General features: G+C 36.6%; 1 long non-coding RNA gene across 2 annotated transcripts in view; it reads left to right on the top strand.

Moving 5' to 3' along the window:
* LOC125694350 (uncharacterized) overlaps positions 1 to 15,313 on the top strand; it is a 96,960-nt gene that overhangs the window by 41,494 nt on the left and 40,153 nt on the right. For both annotated transcript variants that reach the window (XR_007377515.1, XR_007377514.1), the window contains one exon: positions 90 to 271. This is a non-coding gene — a long non-coding RNA (uncharacterized LOC125694350). The remainder of the gene's footprint in view (positions 1 to 89; positions 272 to 15,313) is intronic.

Genomic DNA, 15,313 nt, shown 5'->3' with positions numbered 1-15,313 from the left:
AGCCTAGATCCCCAATAAACAGATCTGCAGTATTCTTCATGCACAATGATTGTTCTCATATGTGATCAACTGCATGTTTCTTCCTACAGTGAAGCATTTGAAAAGTGACAGAGCCTGAAGAAAAAGAGAATTCAAAATCTGGTGCTGAATTTTCTCCTGGACCAGTCTGTTCTTCTGTATCCATGAACAAGTAGGTTCCTGCAGGAGTAGTTTAGAGGCCTCACCATTAGCCAGTGTCTCTGCACGGTGAAGCGACTCGTGCTAAGATCTTGTGAGTATTTTGTACACTGTTCTTCTCCCTGTAAAGTAAAAGCACACTGAGAGATAAACTAGAAGATCCTGTCTGTTGTGAACACAGCGCAGGAAGGCAGTTGTGATGGGTAGGAGCTGAGCTGTGACCATGCTGCAGGTAGCTCCTGCTCTGTTTCGGAGACAGTATTGTGTATGCTTTTTTTGTTTTTCTTTTTTTTTTTTCTTTTTTTCTTTTTTCTTGAAGATAAACTGGAACATTTTAACTTTAAAAGACTGTTTACTTTTGCAGTGTTCAGGGCTGTGGCTACATGATTAAACTCTCATGCCGATCTTTAACAATTCAGGGGTCAATGTTTTTGAAAGAGTAGGAAGGATTGCAGTGGTATAAAACAGTGTGTCTGCTGCTCACTTTGCTGAAGAAAGCTGCAATACTGAAAGAACAGCATTTATACGAGTAAGTCAGTCTCAGGGAAGTAGCAAAGTACAGTCTGTGAATTACACTGTTACACACAGATATACAGACATCTGAAGAGGATTTTTCTCTTCTTTTGTTTGTTGTTGAAATATGTATACAATTTCTGTACCTGCTAAATTTTTGGCCAAAAAGCTCATTCTTCTGAAGACTAAACTAAACCACACCCTTCAAATGTGAAGGGCTGTTGCATTAAACTATTGTGCTTTCTCCAGAGAGTACGGTCAAATGAGGACAAGCTTGCAGCAGGTGCAGTTTCCTTTTAGGAAATTGGTGGTGTTTCTGAATTCTGTAATGTGTTGGTTTTAGTCTCTACAAAATACAGCTTGCATTTTGTTATAACCAGTAAGGAATCATGCATCTGGAACAGAGTAATATATCTGAGCAATTTGTGACATTTAACTTCAATCTGGTTGAGATCCTCTGGTTGCTTTCAATTTGAACAGCACAACAAATGTGTTCCCAGTCTCCCCTTTTATCACTTATTGTATCATTTAACAAAGGTCACAGTGACCCAGAGGAAGCTTAAGAGGAATGAGTTGTGGTGGACCTTGGAAATGAAGTTTGACTGTGATTATGGTGGGCCTGAAGCCAGGGCCAGTTCTCCAGTATGCCTTCTGTTTGCACTCCATTTTTCTGGGCTGAATTCAATCATGCAGCCACATCTGTGGATGAGGCAGAAGTCTGTGATAATTAGTACATCTCTCTTCTCTGATGAGTTTTTCAAAAGAGTACTTTAAATTGTTTACTTTTTTTGTGGTTGGATTGTTGAATTAATAACAAAAATGTAGCCACTGTTGAAAAGAACTATCTTCACATGAATGTCCAAATGTTCAATTCTGTGCTTGCCTCTTGCAAATCTTCTTGTGATAAACATTTTCTTAATTTGGACTCACTTGGTTGTATCAATATATTTTACACCACGTTGTAAATTTATTTTTTATTATCTGTTTAGATTTTTGATTAGCACTGCCTGATTAGACTAATGCAAAGAGTCATAAATGCTGGTGTAAGCTGATATTCACTTAATGATTTTATAGTGTTTCTCTTTCATGTAGTGACTACTTTTTTAACAAATAGAGTATTTCAAAACTATAAAAACTTGTAAGGTATGAATCAGTAGAAATCTTTAAGTCTTCTGATGGTAACTTATTTCATGGTTCGAATGTGCCAGTGTTATCTGATTTCCAAAAATCTTCAGATATAAATCCTTAATAATAACATTGAATTCACAGACTTCTGTAGTATGCTTTATACAAGCCTTTGCAACAGTACAGAGTCTATTCCATGAGGTAGCTGTAGCTGTGTATGTATAGACAATATTATAGGGTGTATAGGTGTTAGTGTTTCCAGCTATAAAATAGACAAGGTCAATCTTGGTTTTTTTTTTTTGTTTTTTTTTTTTTTTTAATAGTGTCCCCATCTGATACTTTTTTTTTTCAAATGCAGAGGTTCTCCTGGCTCCATTATAAACCTTGGTTCTGAGTTTGTCAAGTTGTTTGTGCTCAAATCTTACTATTTTATGGTCTGCTATACTGTTGTAATGGTTAGCATTTCTCTGCGTAAGAAATAATCTGCAATTCCTAAGAAAGATGTATTCAAGTACATGGCATACATTATTTACGCTGTATCCACTGAAAAATGATTGCATCTTTGATAGATAGCCTATGTTCTGCCTTGTCTCCAGTTGTAGTCAGCACACTTTCTCTATTAATTCTGTTACTGTTTGTGCTGTGGAGGTCTGGGAAGGAGCTGACAATATGATATACTTATCTCACTCAGTTTCTCCCCATGTGTCCATTCAGTGCACATTTTCTGCATTTCTCTTTTCTTTTATATTGCAAATACATTTGTAGAATATTGATTTTTTTTTTTCCCTATGAGTTCTCCAGTGCTATTTTCGGTTCCTGGCCCAAATTATAAATAGAACAGATTTCTTCTTTTCTTTTTGTACTTCCTAGTATGCTATGAGTCCATAGGCAAATCAACATGTTACTATTTTATGACTTGGGTTATTGTACCCCCAATATATCTGGTACTTTCCAGATGTAGGGGCAAGTTTCATCTATGCTGTATTTAGAGCAGGAGATTAGACTAAAGGAAAGTGTATTTGCTGACCTTAATCTTGGCATTCCTACTGTTGCTTTATTCCTATGAAAAAGGAATACTTCCACATGTTTAGTAATATTATTATCAGCCATTTGTTCCAGATTTATACACTATAATAAACTGGAAAATAAAGCCATTCCAGTTTGGATTTGACATGGAACCCAAACACAAGAGACTGAATCAGTCACAGGAAATAATACCTGAAGCTTTACATTTATGCAATCTTGAAAGACAAACTTGAAAAAGTAAAAACTACAAGCTCATGTGAACTCAGCTGCTCAGCAGTAATAAGCTGTTCAAAACGTTTTTGTTTTTTTTTCCTGAAGTTCCTCTTTCAAAAGGAAATCCTCTAGGGATTATTTAGCCTGAAGTACTTAATTTCTCTTCTAAAAGTAAATATTCTTATTTTGTTGTTACATATAATCATAAATATAAATATTTTGTTTTGCTTCTAACTGCATGATATACATCTACTGTCTGCACAGGAAGTACAATTACTGCTAATGCTACCATTATTTTCTAGTCATGTTTCAAATTTGAATTTTTTAAATCCAGATTTTTGCACAACTTTTTCTGTCCATGCACTCAGTTCTGTTCACTATTGTATGTTAGATGGAACAGAAAAATTCTTTAAGAAGTCATAAACTACATTAAAACTTTTTACCAGTTGGGTTCATAAAAGCTATGGGACAAATATATCAAATCATATTCATATATTTTTCCAAAACATTTCCCTTTCTTGCCTCCCTGCTTTTTGTATTTGGCTACAAAATAAACTGTTGTCTCTAATCAAAGTAAGAAGATACAGTATTCATAGTTTCAATATGCAATGAATAATGAACAGTTCAGTTCCTGTGTTTCTGTCAAAATATGGTTAGCTTGTAGTGAATTTATGACAAATGTAACTCTGCAGTTGTTTTCTGTTAAAAAAAAAAAAAAAAGTATATAAAAATATATTGGGCCCTTTATTTACCAGAATCACACAGAGTAAAAGTTTAACTATCATGTCAAGGCTATCTTCCCAACAACACAACAGGCAAACTTAAGTGAATTGGAGAGCAAAGTACACATGTGTTTGCAACTAGCATTTTCATAAGATAATTCAGATTTTGCTATGTACTTTTGCAATGGCACTAAGCAAGTTGATTGCTGTAGAGATGCTGAATAGAAAATGGAGGAGGAATCATGTTGTAATACCTTCCTGCTTGAGTCATAGCTCCTTCACCATACATTGGTAAACCTTCTATCCAAAGACAACTAGTTTATGCCTATTTATTTAGTCTTATTACCCCTATTTCAAACAGTGTGTAAAATGCAAAACATTAGGATTCCACTTATGTATGAGTGATCTGACTAGTGGCTTGGCCATTATGTGGTAGCCAAGCTGGCATTCTCACAGAAAATTGAAGTCACTCCTAGTGGGCTAGCAAAGTTGCTTTGCAGTGAAGAGAATTTAATGAAACAAAACCTGTCCCTGTTAATGTCAAAGATAATTTTGCTGTTGACTGACTCTGACAGCTTAAGGATTGGTATAAATTGTTTCAGTATCTCATAAGATCCGTTTCTTGAGGGCTTTTTGTGCAAGCGGGTCCCTTCTCCAGTATCACTGTAGCTTGCTGGACCTTGCTATGCAAGGGTTCATGTGGGCGCCAAGAGCAGCTCAATGGAAACTCCTTTTTTTTTTTACCACAGAAACATGTTATTTCTGAGAATACAAATTAAATGATGCATAATGGTATCAGGTGTATAATGGTATCTGTTGACACGGTAGAAGGAAGGGATGCCATTCAGAGGGACCTCGACAGGCTGGAAAGGTGGGCCTGGGTGAATCTGATGAGTTCAACATGACAAAGTGCAGAGTTTTGCACTTGGGCTGGAGGAATCCCAGGCATCCGTACAGGCTGGAAGGAGCGGTCCTTGAAAGCAGCCCAGTGGAGAAGGACCTGGGGGTCTTGACAGATGAAAAACTTAACATGAGCCAGCAGTGTGCCCTTGCTGCTAGGAAGGCAAATGGTATCCTGGGCTCCATCAGAAGAGGGGTGGCCAGCAGGGACAGGGAGGTGATTGCCCCCCTCTGTTCTTGTGAGGCCCCATCTGGAGTACTGCGTCTTAAGTGTGGAGCCCCCAGTACAAGAAAGACAGGGAGCTGTTGGAGAGGGTCCAGAGGAGAGCCACAAAGATGATCAGGGGACTGGAGCACCTCCCCTATGAGGACAGGCTGAGGGAGCTGGGCTTGTTCAGCCTGGAGAAAAGAAGGCTGCAGGGTGACGTCATTGCAGCGTTTCAGTGCCTAAAGGGAGCCTACAAACAGGAGGGGAATCAACTCTTTGAAAGGATTGATAACATCAGGACAAGGGAAAATGGTTTTAAGTTGAGGGAAGGGGAAATATAGGTTGGATGTCAGGGAAAAATTCTTTACCCAGGGAGTGGTGAGGTGCTGGAACAGGCTGCCCAGAGAGGTTGTGGATGCCCTGTCCCTAGAAGTGTTCAAGGCCAGATTGGATGGAGCCCTGAGAAGTCTGGTCAAGTATTAAATGCGGAGGTTGGTGGCCCTACATGTGGCAGGAGGGTTGGAGATTCATGATCCTTGAGGTCCCTTCCAACTCTGGCCATTCTGTGATTCAGTATCTTAAAATTTCTGGGTAAGATTTTAAGAATTTTTCTTTAAATACATGAGTTCTTTTAACTAAGTGATGTATACCATAAGATCAGTTTAAAAGTAATACGATTACATTTTATTATGTGATTTCGTGGAACAAAACATTTTAGAATCTCATAGGATTATATAAATGTATCTTTTCTTAGTTGTTGGCATTATATTAAATGCCAGATAAATAAAAAAACAATTTTAATTTTATTAAGGAAATATATTTTTAAAAAGATTAATGCTTTGCTTCTGACTGCTAAACTAGCATTAAAAAGTGGAAATATATTTGTAGCTAACTCCCAGAGTGCTTGGTATCAGAAGAAATGTTACTCTGAATTTTTTTTTTAGAAAGGTGGCCTCTACCGGACAGGAGCTCAGAAATGGTGATTGTCATTCACATAGGTTTGCAAGTCTCTGGGGCCAATCTGTATTTTGGCAAGAGGCAAAGAGCAAGTCCTTATGAAAAAAACAGTCCTCATTGAATTAGTAAAAATATGTTGATATTGTTTTAATTCTTTCATAACATGCTAAATTAATTTATTTGGTTTTGAGCCTTTAAAAGTATAATGCCATCAGGGAATGTGTTTTTCATGTAGTTCTCTTACAAATGCATTGGAGTAGTGAGGAGAATAGTCTTTGAATAAACAATTAATCATCCACTTTGGGTGAATGGGATGCAGAAGAATTTTTTTTTGATGCTTCACAATCTGAGCAGTAATCAACATCTGCGCAAAGCGAGCTTAACTGAACATTTTGCAGTTTTTTTGCACAGATGTAGAGAACAGTAGAACATGCAGGACTGAGGGGTATCAGATTGTTTATAATTTCTTGCAAAGTACGCTGTCAAAATTCTTATCATTTGGTAGATGCTTTTGTCAACTTTTCATGTTTGGCTAGCAATACATAGTTCAACTGTGTTTCTTCCAAACCATTTAAATCACTGCACGCTATTCTCTGGACTAGACCATTAATTCTGAGAAGTGAATGAAACTTATTCCTCAGTTAGCTTATTGTTCAGCTGGATTATCTGAGAAGGAGAACCCTCTTAAGTAAATTCAAAGGAAACATATTCTCTGTTCAATATACAATAAGTAAAAAAGAATATGCCATTTTTTTGCTCCTCATAGTTCCATTCTTCATTCACAAGATAATGGCTTAAGATGTGAAAAAAAAAAACCAAAACCAAAAACAACCCAAAAAGCAGCTTTGCAGCTTTTTGAAGAGATTACTGACACCAAAACTGAGTACTGTATTGATTCTTTTCTGTTACTATAGAGCAGTATTTGATCTCTGAAACTGTAGATATTAAAGAAGAAAGAAACCTCCAATTTCCCCAGATCACTTACCCTCTTTCCTCATTAGTATAATTAGCTCCTGATCTTTGCAATGCATGACAGGTATTTTGAAGGAAGAAGGAGAACAGAATCCAGTGATAGCTTCTGGAACTGTCCTCCAAATATTATCCAACTGTCCTCTTATCATCTGTAATACTTTTCTGTCACTCATACTTATCTAGATGCAGAGAAAGCAAGGATATAAATAATTTTTGTGGATATTGCAAAGATCAGTGTTAATCTATGGTTTGGATACAGTTGATGTATTTGGAAATACAAAAAGAGTTGATGCTCAGACACATCTTGGCAGGTCTATCTTAGAATCAGTAGAGTTCTGCCAATGTATGCCATGTTTCTCAGCTACAAAATCAATCCCCTTTACTGAGTCCACTTACCATTCTTTTCAGCAGACTTTACCTTTTTTTTTTTTGTTTTTTTTTCTTTTAATATTATGTTGCAAAGAAGCTAGCACTGGTAAGAATTATAGAAGTTAAATGCTTTTCAGTAAAGGAAAAGATTCTTATTAACTACAAGATTGAAATTAGGAGGGTCTATTCCCTATATACTGCTAAATTTGACTTCTGATTTTTATCCTGGAAATGAATGTATCTATTTTTCTCTGTCAAAGCTGATAATGCACATTTTGGCCTGCATCTAACAATATGTGATGAATGTTAGCTACCAGCACAAGTCTACCACAGCTAAGCCTGAGCTTTTTAGTTTCTCACCCACGTCTTTTTCATTACCTTCCTTATTTGATCACTGTATTTCCAAATGTTCAAGCTGTTGACCTGGAAGTCATATTCAATTGAAACCTTTTCCTAAGTAATCACTTTCAGATTGGATTGCCTTTTTATAGATCTATAGACATTAAGACAAGCCATTTTCTTCTACCCACATTAATCCAGATCATCTGATGCACCCAACTTCTCTGTCCTATCGAACATGAACTATTTCCCTTTGATTTTGTAATATTTTTTTAATCTTCTGTACTTCTGTCTATTCTGTCTATTCATGTCTAAATGGCTATTAGGATGCCCTTTCCATGATGGACAGCCAGTTAGCTACTGATGCCAAACTTGATTGTTTGTTCCTAATTTTGAGCAATTACCTATGTGTTTTTCTTTGTGATGCTCAAAATGCTTGAGTAGAATTTTGTGTAACTAACCACAGAACAAATCTGTAGTCCCATTCTAGATTCTCTTTTCTTTAATGATAGCTAAAAAAAAGCCCCAGATCGCTAGTGGTAGACCACTACAAATGGGACAGCCCAGTGTTCTGTTGTTGTCTTTCATCTTTGTTTTTCTGTCTCTTTCTATGCCCATTTTGTAATTACTTTGGAGCATAGGGGCATATTTTTACTTATGTTGCCACAGCACCTAATGCAAAGGTATCTTCATCCCTAAATAGCGTTCGTAAGTGTGAAGCAAGGTTAGATAAGCTACAGCATGTAAGGAAATGTCAGCATGATTCCTTACTGATTCTGAGCACATATACTACAGAGCCCATCAGCACAGAGGAAACTTCAGTAATCATCTGCTACCTTGCGTTCCATTGGAGGGTTATTATATAAATACGTCACTGAGCATTTCCGTTATTTATGCTATCTTTAGCACTAAAATTTCAGGTCATGATTAAGAAAAAAACAACAAACATGTAAGAGAACTGTGAAAACACACTAACAAATTATCTGACAATGCAGTTGTGAGTTCTGTGAGACCTATCTGAAATGATAGAAGATGCGGACGTGTGGGAAAGACATTTAGTTTGACTATTCACAGAAGCAGGAACTTCTGAAGAAATCCTGTGAAAAATGGAGCTAAGTATTCAGAATGTAAGAAAAAAACAAAACAAAACAGATTATTATTAGCATTAGATAATGCTCAGTGTGACTGAGGAGGTCTAGTATTTATCTGGTGAACAATGTGCCTCATAGGAAGAATAGAAGTAAGCAGAAGATGAAGTTACACCTCAGTAAACTTAGAAAACATATGAGATGACAGTTTTCACTCTTTTTCTCATTCCTTGCTACAGAACAAAACTCCAGGTCTTTTAAATACGAATGCTATCTGCAGATGAACTTTTTTTTTTTTTTTTAATTAATAATAGATGCTTCCATGCTCAGGTTTAGTAGTTTTGCATCACCCAAATAAATGCCTACATGGGCATAATATTTCCCTCTAGTGTTGAAAGAAAACTGACTCAGGAAGCTGAAATGCAAAGGCAGTTCTGCAAGAAATACAGAAGTGAAATACTGGGAACAGAATGAATGGCCAAAGGATACTGAGATTAAAAAAAAAAACAAACAAAAAACCAAAGACAGGAAAACAGTTAGAAGGTAGGTATGAAGAGAGCAAAACAAGAGCTTGAATATGGATGGCTTGATATTATAGAAAACATGATAGATGATGATAAGAGAGAGAAATGGGGAGAATATGATTCTTATTTTTCTGTTTCTGTTTTATGTGTTTTCACACAAAATTATAAAATGCATAGTCAAGCTCTCAAGCAGGATCATACTTGAGATCATAACATGTATATTGCTTTAGGAACATACACTTTAAATTCACTGTCTGTATGTTCCTGTAGACAGGAAAAGCAATGACTTAAAGGGGAATTTGTTTTTGCAAATTGTGGAACATAGGGTATAAAATTGGAGAGTAAAACAGATTACTAATATTCAGGAAAAATACAGAAGAAAAACACCCTTTCCTCAGGATGCAAAAAGCCTTTACAACTTTTTCTTGTTTACAACACACTTGCAAAACTTAAGCTCTTTTAATTTAAATTTCCTTTTATTTATTTTCATTCAATTTTTATTAGAGCAATAAATTCTCTTGTGGGCTTAAGTAGTAAACAAGTCCTAAAACAACTAATTGCTTGTAAACTTCTTTTCTGAGTCTCACCTGGAGTTAGCTATGAAAAGGAGTAGCTGTCCTCACCATCAGAGAGGAGGTCACCAGATTTTGATGTAATGAACACCAGTTGAACTAGCCTAAATGCCTTCTGTGATTGAAATTTACTTTAAACTGTAAAGGGTCAAGTACTTCGGAAAAAAAAAAAAAAAAGAAACAACCAAACAACTAACTGTAAAATGCTTTATTAGTGTTGTGAAAAATTAGTCATTAGAAACCAGCAACAATTCAGATTTCTTCTTGTGGTATTTTGCTTGTGAGAACACTGCAAACTGTGTCATGCAAGTCTGAATCACAGATAATCCACACCATGGGGCATCGAATCACATTGTTGTGGTACTGGCCTTTGGAAGGATGGATATCTTGGAGGTCTTCAGTACAAAGAGGTTATGGACAGTAAGTTCTGGTCTCAGGACCAAGTTAGGGATATGTCTAAAGCCTTATTTTCTAGATATGTTTCCATTCTTGGATCCACTGATTTGAGGGTTTAGTCCCTGAAATAGTCCCTGAAACTTTGAGGGTATTACGCACGTGGAACTGTATTTGTTAGCTGTGTGAAAGAAGAAAAATGTCAGAGGGAAACATCTTACTCTCACCTCCCTTCCCCTGCCAAAACCCACCACAAAACCCAAGAAACACTGTACACAGGCCAGGGACAAACTCACTGTTTATTTCAAGCTACTGGTAAGAAGCTGTTATTTATTTAAAACTTCAAACGTAGTTACAAAATCATAAGCATAAGAATTCCGCAAAGGATGTGCTCTTTTCCCCCACTGTAACAAAAAACACAGTATGACAAATTAGCAGGGGACTGCGGCAATCAGAAATACCCTAACCTTTGCTCTTTCTTCATAAAGTTTTTAAGAATAAAACTCACAAATACTGAAACTACTGAGGGCAGTAGATGAAGGAGCTCACAACGTTGTTGTCTGAACCTGGCTTTCTTTTGTCTGTCTTTATTGTAAGGCTTTTTGAGTGAGATCCAGGGAAGACTTGTGCATGCAGAAGTGGCTTTTGTTTTTCTGAGTACCTGCCAACACTAGACAAATTGTTTCTAAAAAATAGGACATTGACAATTTAGCCATTCTCATTCTGCAAATTAGAGAAAAATCTCTGCATGCAGTACCACTGTCAATATGTAAGTCTGGGTTGTGTGTTGGCATGGGTGCCCAAAAAGAGTCTATCACTTGACACATGCCTTAGTTGCCTCTGGTGTCAATGTGGCAGTCTGCAAGGTATTCTCAGGGTCACAGACATCTCTGTTATTTTACAGTTCATATCATCAAAAGGTGCTGGAGTTCTTCTAAGAAGGCCTTTGTGTTTAACTTGTGCATTCTGAGGGTTCTGTGAGATAGACAGGGCTTAAGACTTGAGGCCTTACTTTTTCCAGGCACAGCTGCACTGGACATGTTTGCCCACTTCACTAGTGGGTAGAACAGACACTGCCTGCTATAACTTCTTATTGGGCACAGCTACAATCTCAGCCCGTGGACTATAAAACAAACTATTGGAGAAGTTAAGGTACTGCAAGACTGTGTCAGGTTGGGAAGGCATATAAAGTCTCCCTCTCACTTTAGCAGTCATACTGGGCAGAAGCTATAGGCTCTGGTGATGCAGAAGGGAAAATGTTATTCGGTTCAAATAGACGGTTTCTTGGCATGCCCCTTGGTATTAGTTTCCCTTGTTTACTGTGTGGGTATCATATATGACAAAGAGAAAGAGAGAAATACTTTAGAAAAACAAACAAACAACTCCTCCCTCTCAGAAAAAAAAAAAAAAAAAAAAAGAAAGAAAGAAAAAAAAAAAAGAAAAAGCAATAAGAAACTGTGGTTGTAAAACCACAAAAATTGGAAATGAGGCTCCAAGGCAAGTGTAAGGCTTGAAATTTCTTCTAGCTCTTAAAAAAAAAGCCAAACCAAAAAAACACCCAAAGCGCAACAACTCTCTTTCCATGGATTCCAGCTTAATGATGCTCCCTTACACGCTTATTTTATTTATTTATTTATTTATTTTAAGGGAAGATTTGAAATAATGTTTTTAAGCTTTGGCGTGAGATTTTTTGCTGCTTTATGTTCTCCAGAGAATGTTAAATTATATTTTTCCCATTTGAATTTTACTTAGAAATTTGAGAAATGTGAAGTCCACTCTTCTATGGTCTTCCTGGTAACTTCCTGGATATCTTGGAGAAGTACTGATTTCTTTGCAGCATAACAGCAGGACTAAAAATATTGAATTTTTTAGTGAAGAAAATCTCATTCAAAGCCTTTGTTAATTGCTGAAAATAAAGAATAATTTATAGCAAAAAGAAAAGAAACAAAAACTTAAGAACAGTCTCACTTTGCAGTTGCTTTTTTCCAGTTGTTTAGTTTTCAATATCTTTAATATTATGTGGTCAATTGTAAGAGTCATTGACAGCACATTTCCTAATACAAAAGGAAGAAAGTAAGGGGAAAAGAAAGACAGGGAGGGCTAATATTTAGAAAGGAGCTGTTCTTTGTGCTTCTAGCACATGTAACACATACCTGGTGACTCTTCTGTACCTCTTCTGTTCCTTGTTAGGTAAGGTATGGATTACTTCGCTTACGCTTTCTTTTTTTCATAGTGCATTGAGATACAAAAATGTAAAATGCTCACAGATTGTTTTTTCTGAGTGTCAGAGAAGAGGTATGTGATGCTTTTTGTATCTGAAGGTAATACTGTAGAATTAACCTTCATTAACATCTGAAATGCATAGAGTATACATATTATTTCTCTGAGGAAAAGCAAATTTGATTATTTAAATTGGTTGTTCATTATGTAATGTTTTGATTTAAGCAACCTAAATGAAAAAAACTTAGATAGCACTATCTTTCCCTTGTAATCTCCTTTTCATGGATTACCAAAGAGGCAAATGTATTTTCAGTTCCATCTTCCTTAGTGAGGAAGAGGATATCAATAATCAGTTCTGGAAATCTTGGCTGATGATTGGTCGTGGTAGGAATGGAAGTGCAGGGTGAAGTGCATTTGGAGGCTATGGTGATGATGGTTTTTGAGTACGAGTTGATGAGAATTGGCAAATTCTTCCTTATCAGAATAGGACAGCAGTCAGCACTGAGGCCAAACAGCAAAAATATCTCTCATGTAATATGGTAATTCAACTGCATGGATACTGCAGTTTTTGTGCATGCACCTTTATTTGGACAATGCAAAGCTGACCTGAATCTGGGAGCAGAGGATTCCTAAGTTTATAATTTATGTTTCCTCATGCTAATATAGAAAAATAATGATGGTAATAAAAGTAGTATGTACAGGAAAACATGTAAATATGTGAAAACATTATCTGATAAGTGTAAATAGCAAATAATATACTAAATATGGACTTGCTGAGATGCTCTTTAAAGTTCCAAGTAGAAGCAAAACAAGTAAGTTCCTTCCCCTCAGTGCTCAGTGTGCAATTTAACTTATGAGGTGTTGGATAGTTGGGTTTTGTTGACAACTTCTTTGGTCTGAGAAGCATATTTTGGTAATTTCAAGAAGTAAAACCAAATGTGTCAAAGTGGCATTTTGAAATAAGGTAGTCTGTATTTAAGTAATGCAAGAAAATAGGTGAGAAGAAGTTTAAATGGTATAGATGACGCTTCAGAGTTGTAAAGGGCAAAACTATCAGGTATGTGAATTTCAGAAGAGACTTAATCTCTTAGGGATATTCACATGCTGAGAGAGTAAGCATTTCAGAAATTGATGGAGTTGCTACTGTTTGTTTATTTCTAAAAGCCACCACAAATGGGTCCATTCAGACTACTGATTGGTGTACCTAAATATGAAGAGTTAGAAAAATGCAGTCCAGTCTGTCTATTGAGATGAAACCTTACATTTTCAACGGTGTTATACCTAATCACTTTTCTGTAAAGTAGCCTTGGTTTGTGTGGCAGAGCATTCTTCATCTTATCCCATGAAGCTTTGCCACTGTACGGACAGTTGCCAAGTATTCGTGTCAGAGAAGGGAGTACAAGTGAGGGCTTCCTGGACTCTCAGATTACATGGACCCAAGTTTCTTCTTTCTGCTCCCCGGATGTATTGTACATATTACATGAAATTGCTGCTTGATACACCAGTAGAAGTGGAAAGAGACATCTCTTTACTTGCTTCTAAGTTACCTGTTGGCCTTTCTATGCTTCAGTTTTTGATGTTTGTTTGGAGTTTAGAGCTTCTTGACTGTGTTTGATGCATTAAGTGTACTTTCAAGTAGGATGCTGTCTTTGGAGGGCTTTGAAGTCAGTTGAGCTAAGGGAAGAACTGAGATCCTTTATTGCCTGGGCTACCACTAGGTGTCTGTATGAAGAGTCCATCATTTATAACCTATTTTTAATTGAAAAGTATGAACTCTGCTTATTTTTTTGGAGAGACAGAATGTGACATGAGTTGAGACTTCTGAGTTCTGGATATGCTATAAATCAAACTGCATTCCTGGGTGAGCAGGATTTAAGGCATGTTGGTCTTCTCATTTGCCTTCAGTTAGTTCTCAGTGGTTGCCTCCTGAGTATATTGCTATCATGTGCTTGTGTGGTATGCTGGCTGCTTTAGATTGCATCTGAAGTACCAAGTCACCCTGTGCATTGAATGGAGAGCCTGACACTCCGTTCCCTTTCTGAATTTTCCCATATGAACTGAGTGACTGAAAGATATATGTTATACTGCCTAGCACTGAAATATCTAAATCTCTTACTGGATCTCATCCAATTTGGCTACAGTGCAAAGTTAATTGTAAAGCACAACTAGTACTTTTAGCACACATTTTAAAAAAGAAGGTCTTAGTATTCAACATGTTAGCAAGAGACTCATTATGGATAAGATTCCTGAAGGATTACACTGCAGGAGAAGCAAGAGAACCCATTAAACTGTCAAAATGTTCATATAATGAAATATCACCAAGAAAAAATATAAAAGCAAAAAACTCAAAGCAGAATCAACAAAGTGCAACTGCTACTGGCATCCTTCCTGGGATAGTTTTTTCTTGCCTTCCTCACAAAAGCAACAAATAGCTTACCAGATTCACTGGTACACTCTGGAAATCTTACGATAAGCATTTGAATCTCAAGAGCGTACGTGTGAATCCTCTTCTTGTTCACATTCATGCTGTATGGATTACTGTCCAGGGATCTGTTTTCTCTTGTCTTGCAGATCACATTTTCCTTTCTACCATAAGAAAAGGGATGTAAAAATCAGAATATTGGCAATTTATGTACCAACGTGGATGTTTGCACAAAAGGAATTGGGTAGTTTTGCATTTATGATACCCCTAGTGGAAATAATTATCTCCAGTTTAAACACTGTAAGTCACAGATAAAGGAAGTGTTTAATGGCAGGTCTGTTTTCTCTCAGGAGTCAGTACTGCTTTCCTCCATGGATCCTGTATTACTTCTTCCCCAGCTTCCCTCCTGCTGAAATAACTGTGGTGCTAATAACAATATGTGAGAAATGACTAGATGTGCTAGTTTTTTTTAGATAATTATACCAGTTTTTCCAATTTTCCAACATTTTTTCACTTATTAACTCATCGGTGCCAGAAATTGGATTTTTCCAGTACATAAATCCTAATTAACAA

The sequence above is a fragment of the Lagopus muta genome, chromosome 6 (genome assembly GCF_023343835.1).
Source record: "Lagopus muta isolate bLagMut1 chromosome 6, bLagMut1 primary, whole genome shotgun sequence".
In the NCBI taxonomy this organism is placed as follows: Eukaryota; Metazoa; Chordata; class Aves; order Galliformes; family Phasianidae; genus Lagopus; species Lagopus muta.
Note: the sequence above shows the minus strand (reverse complement) of the source record. Positions and strands in the feature narration are given on the sequence as shown.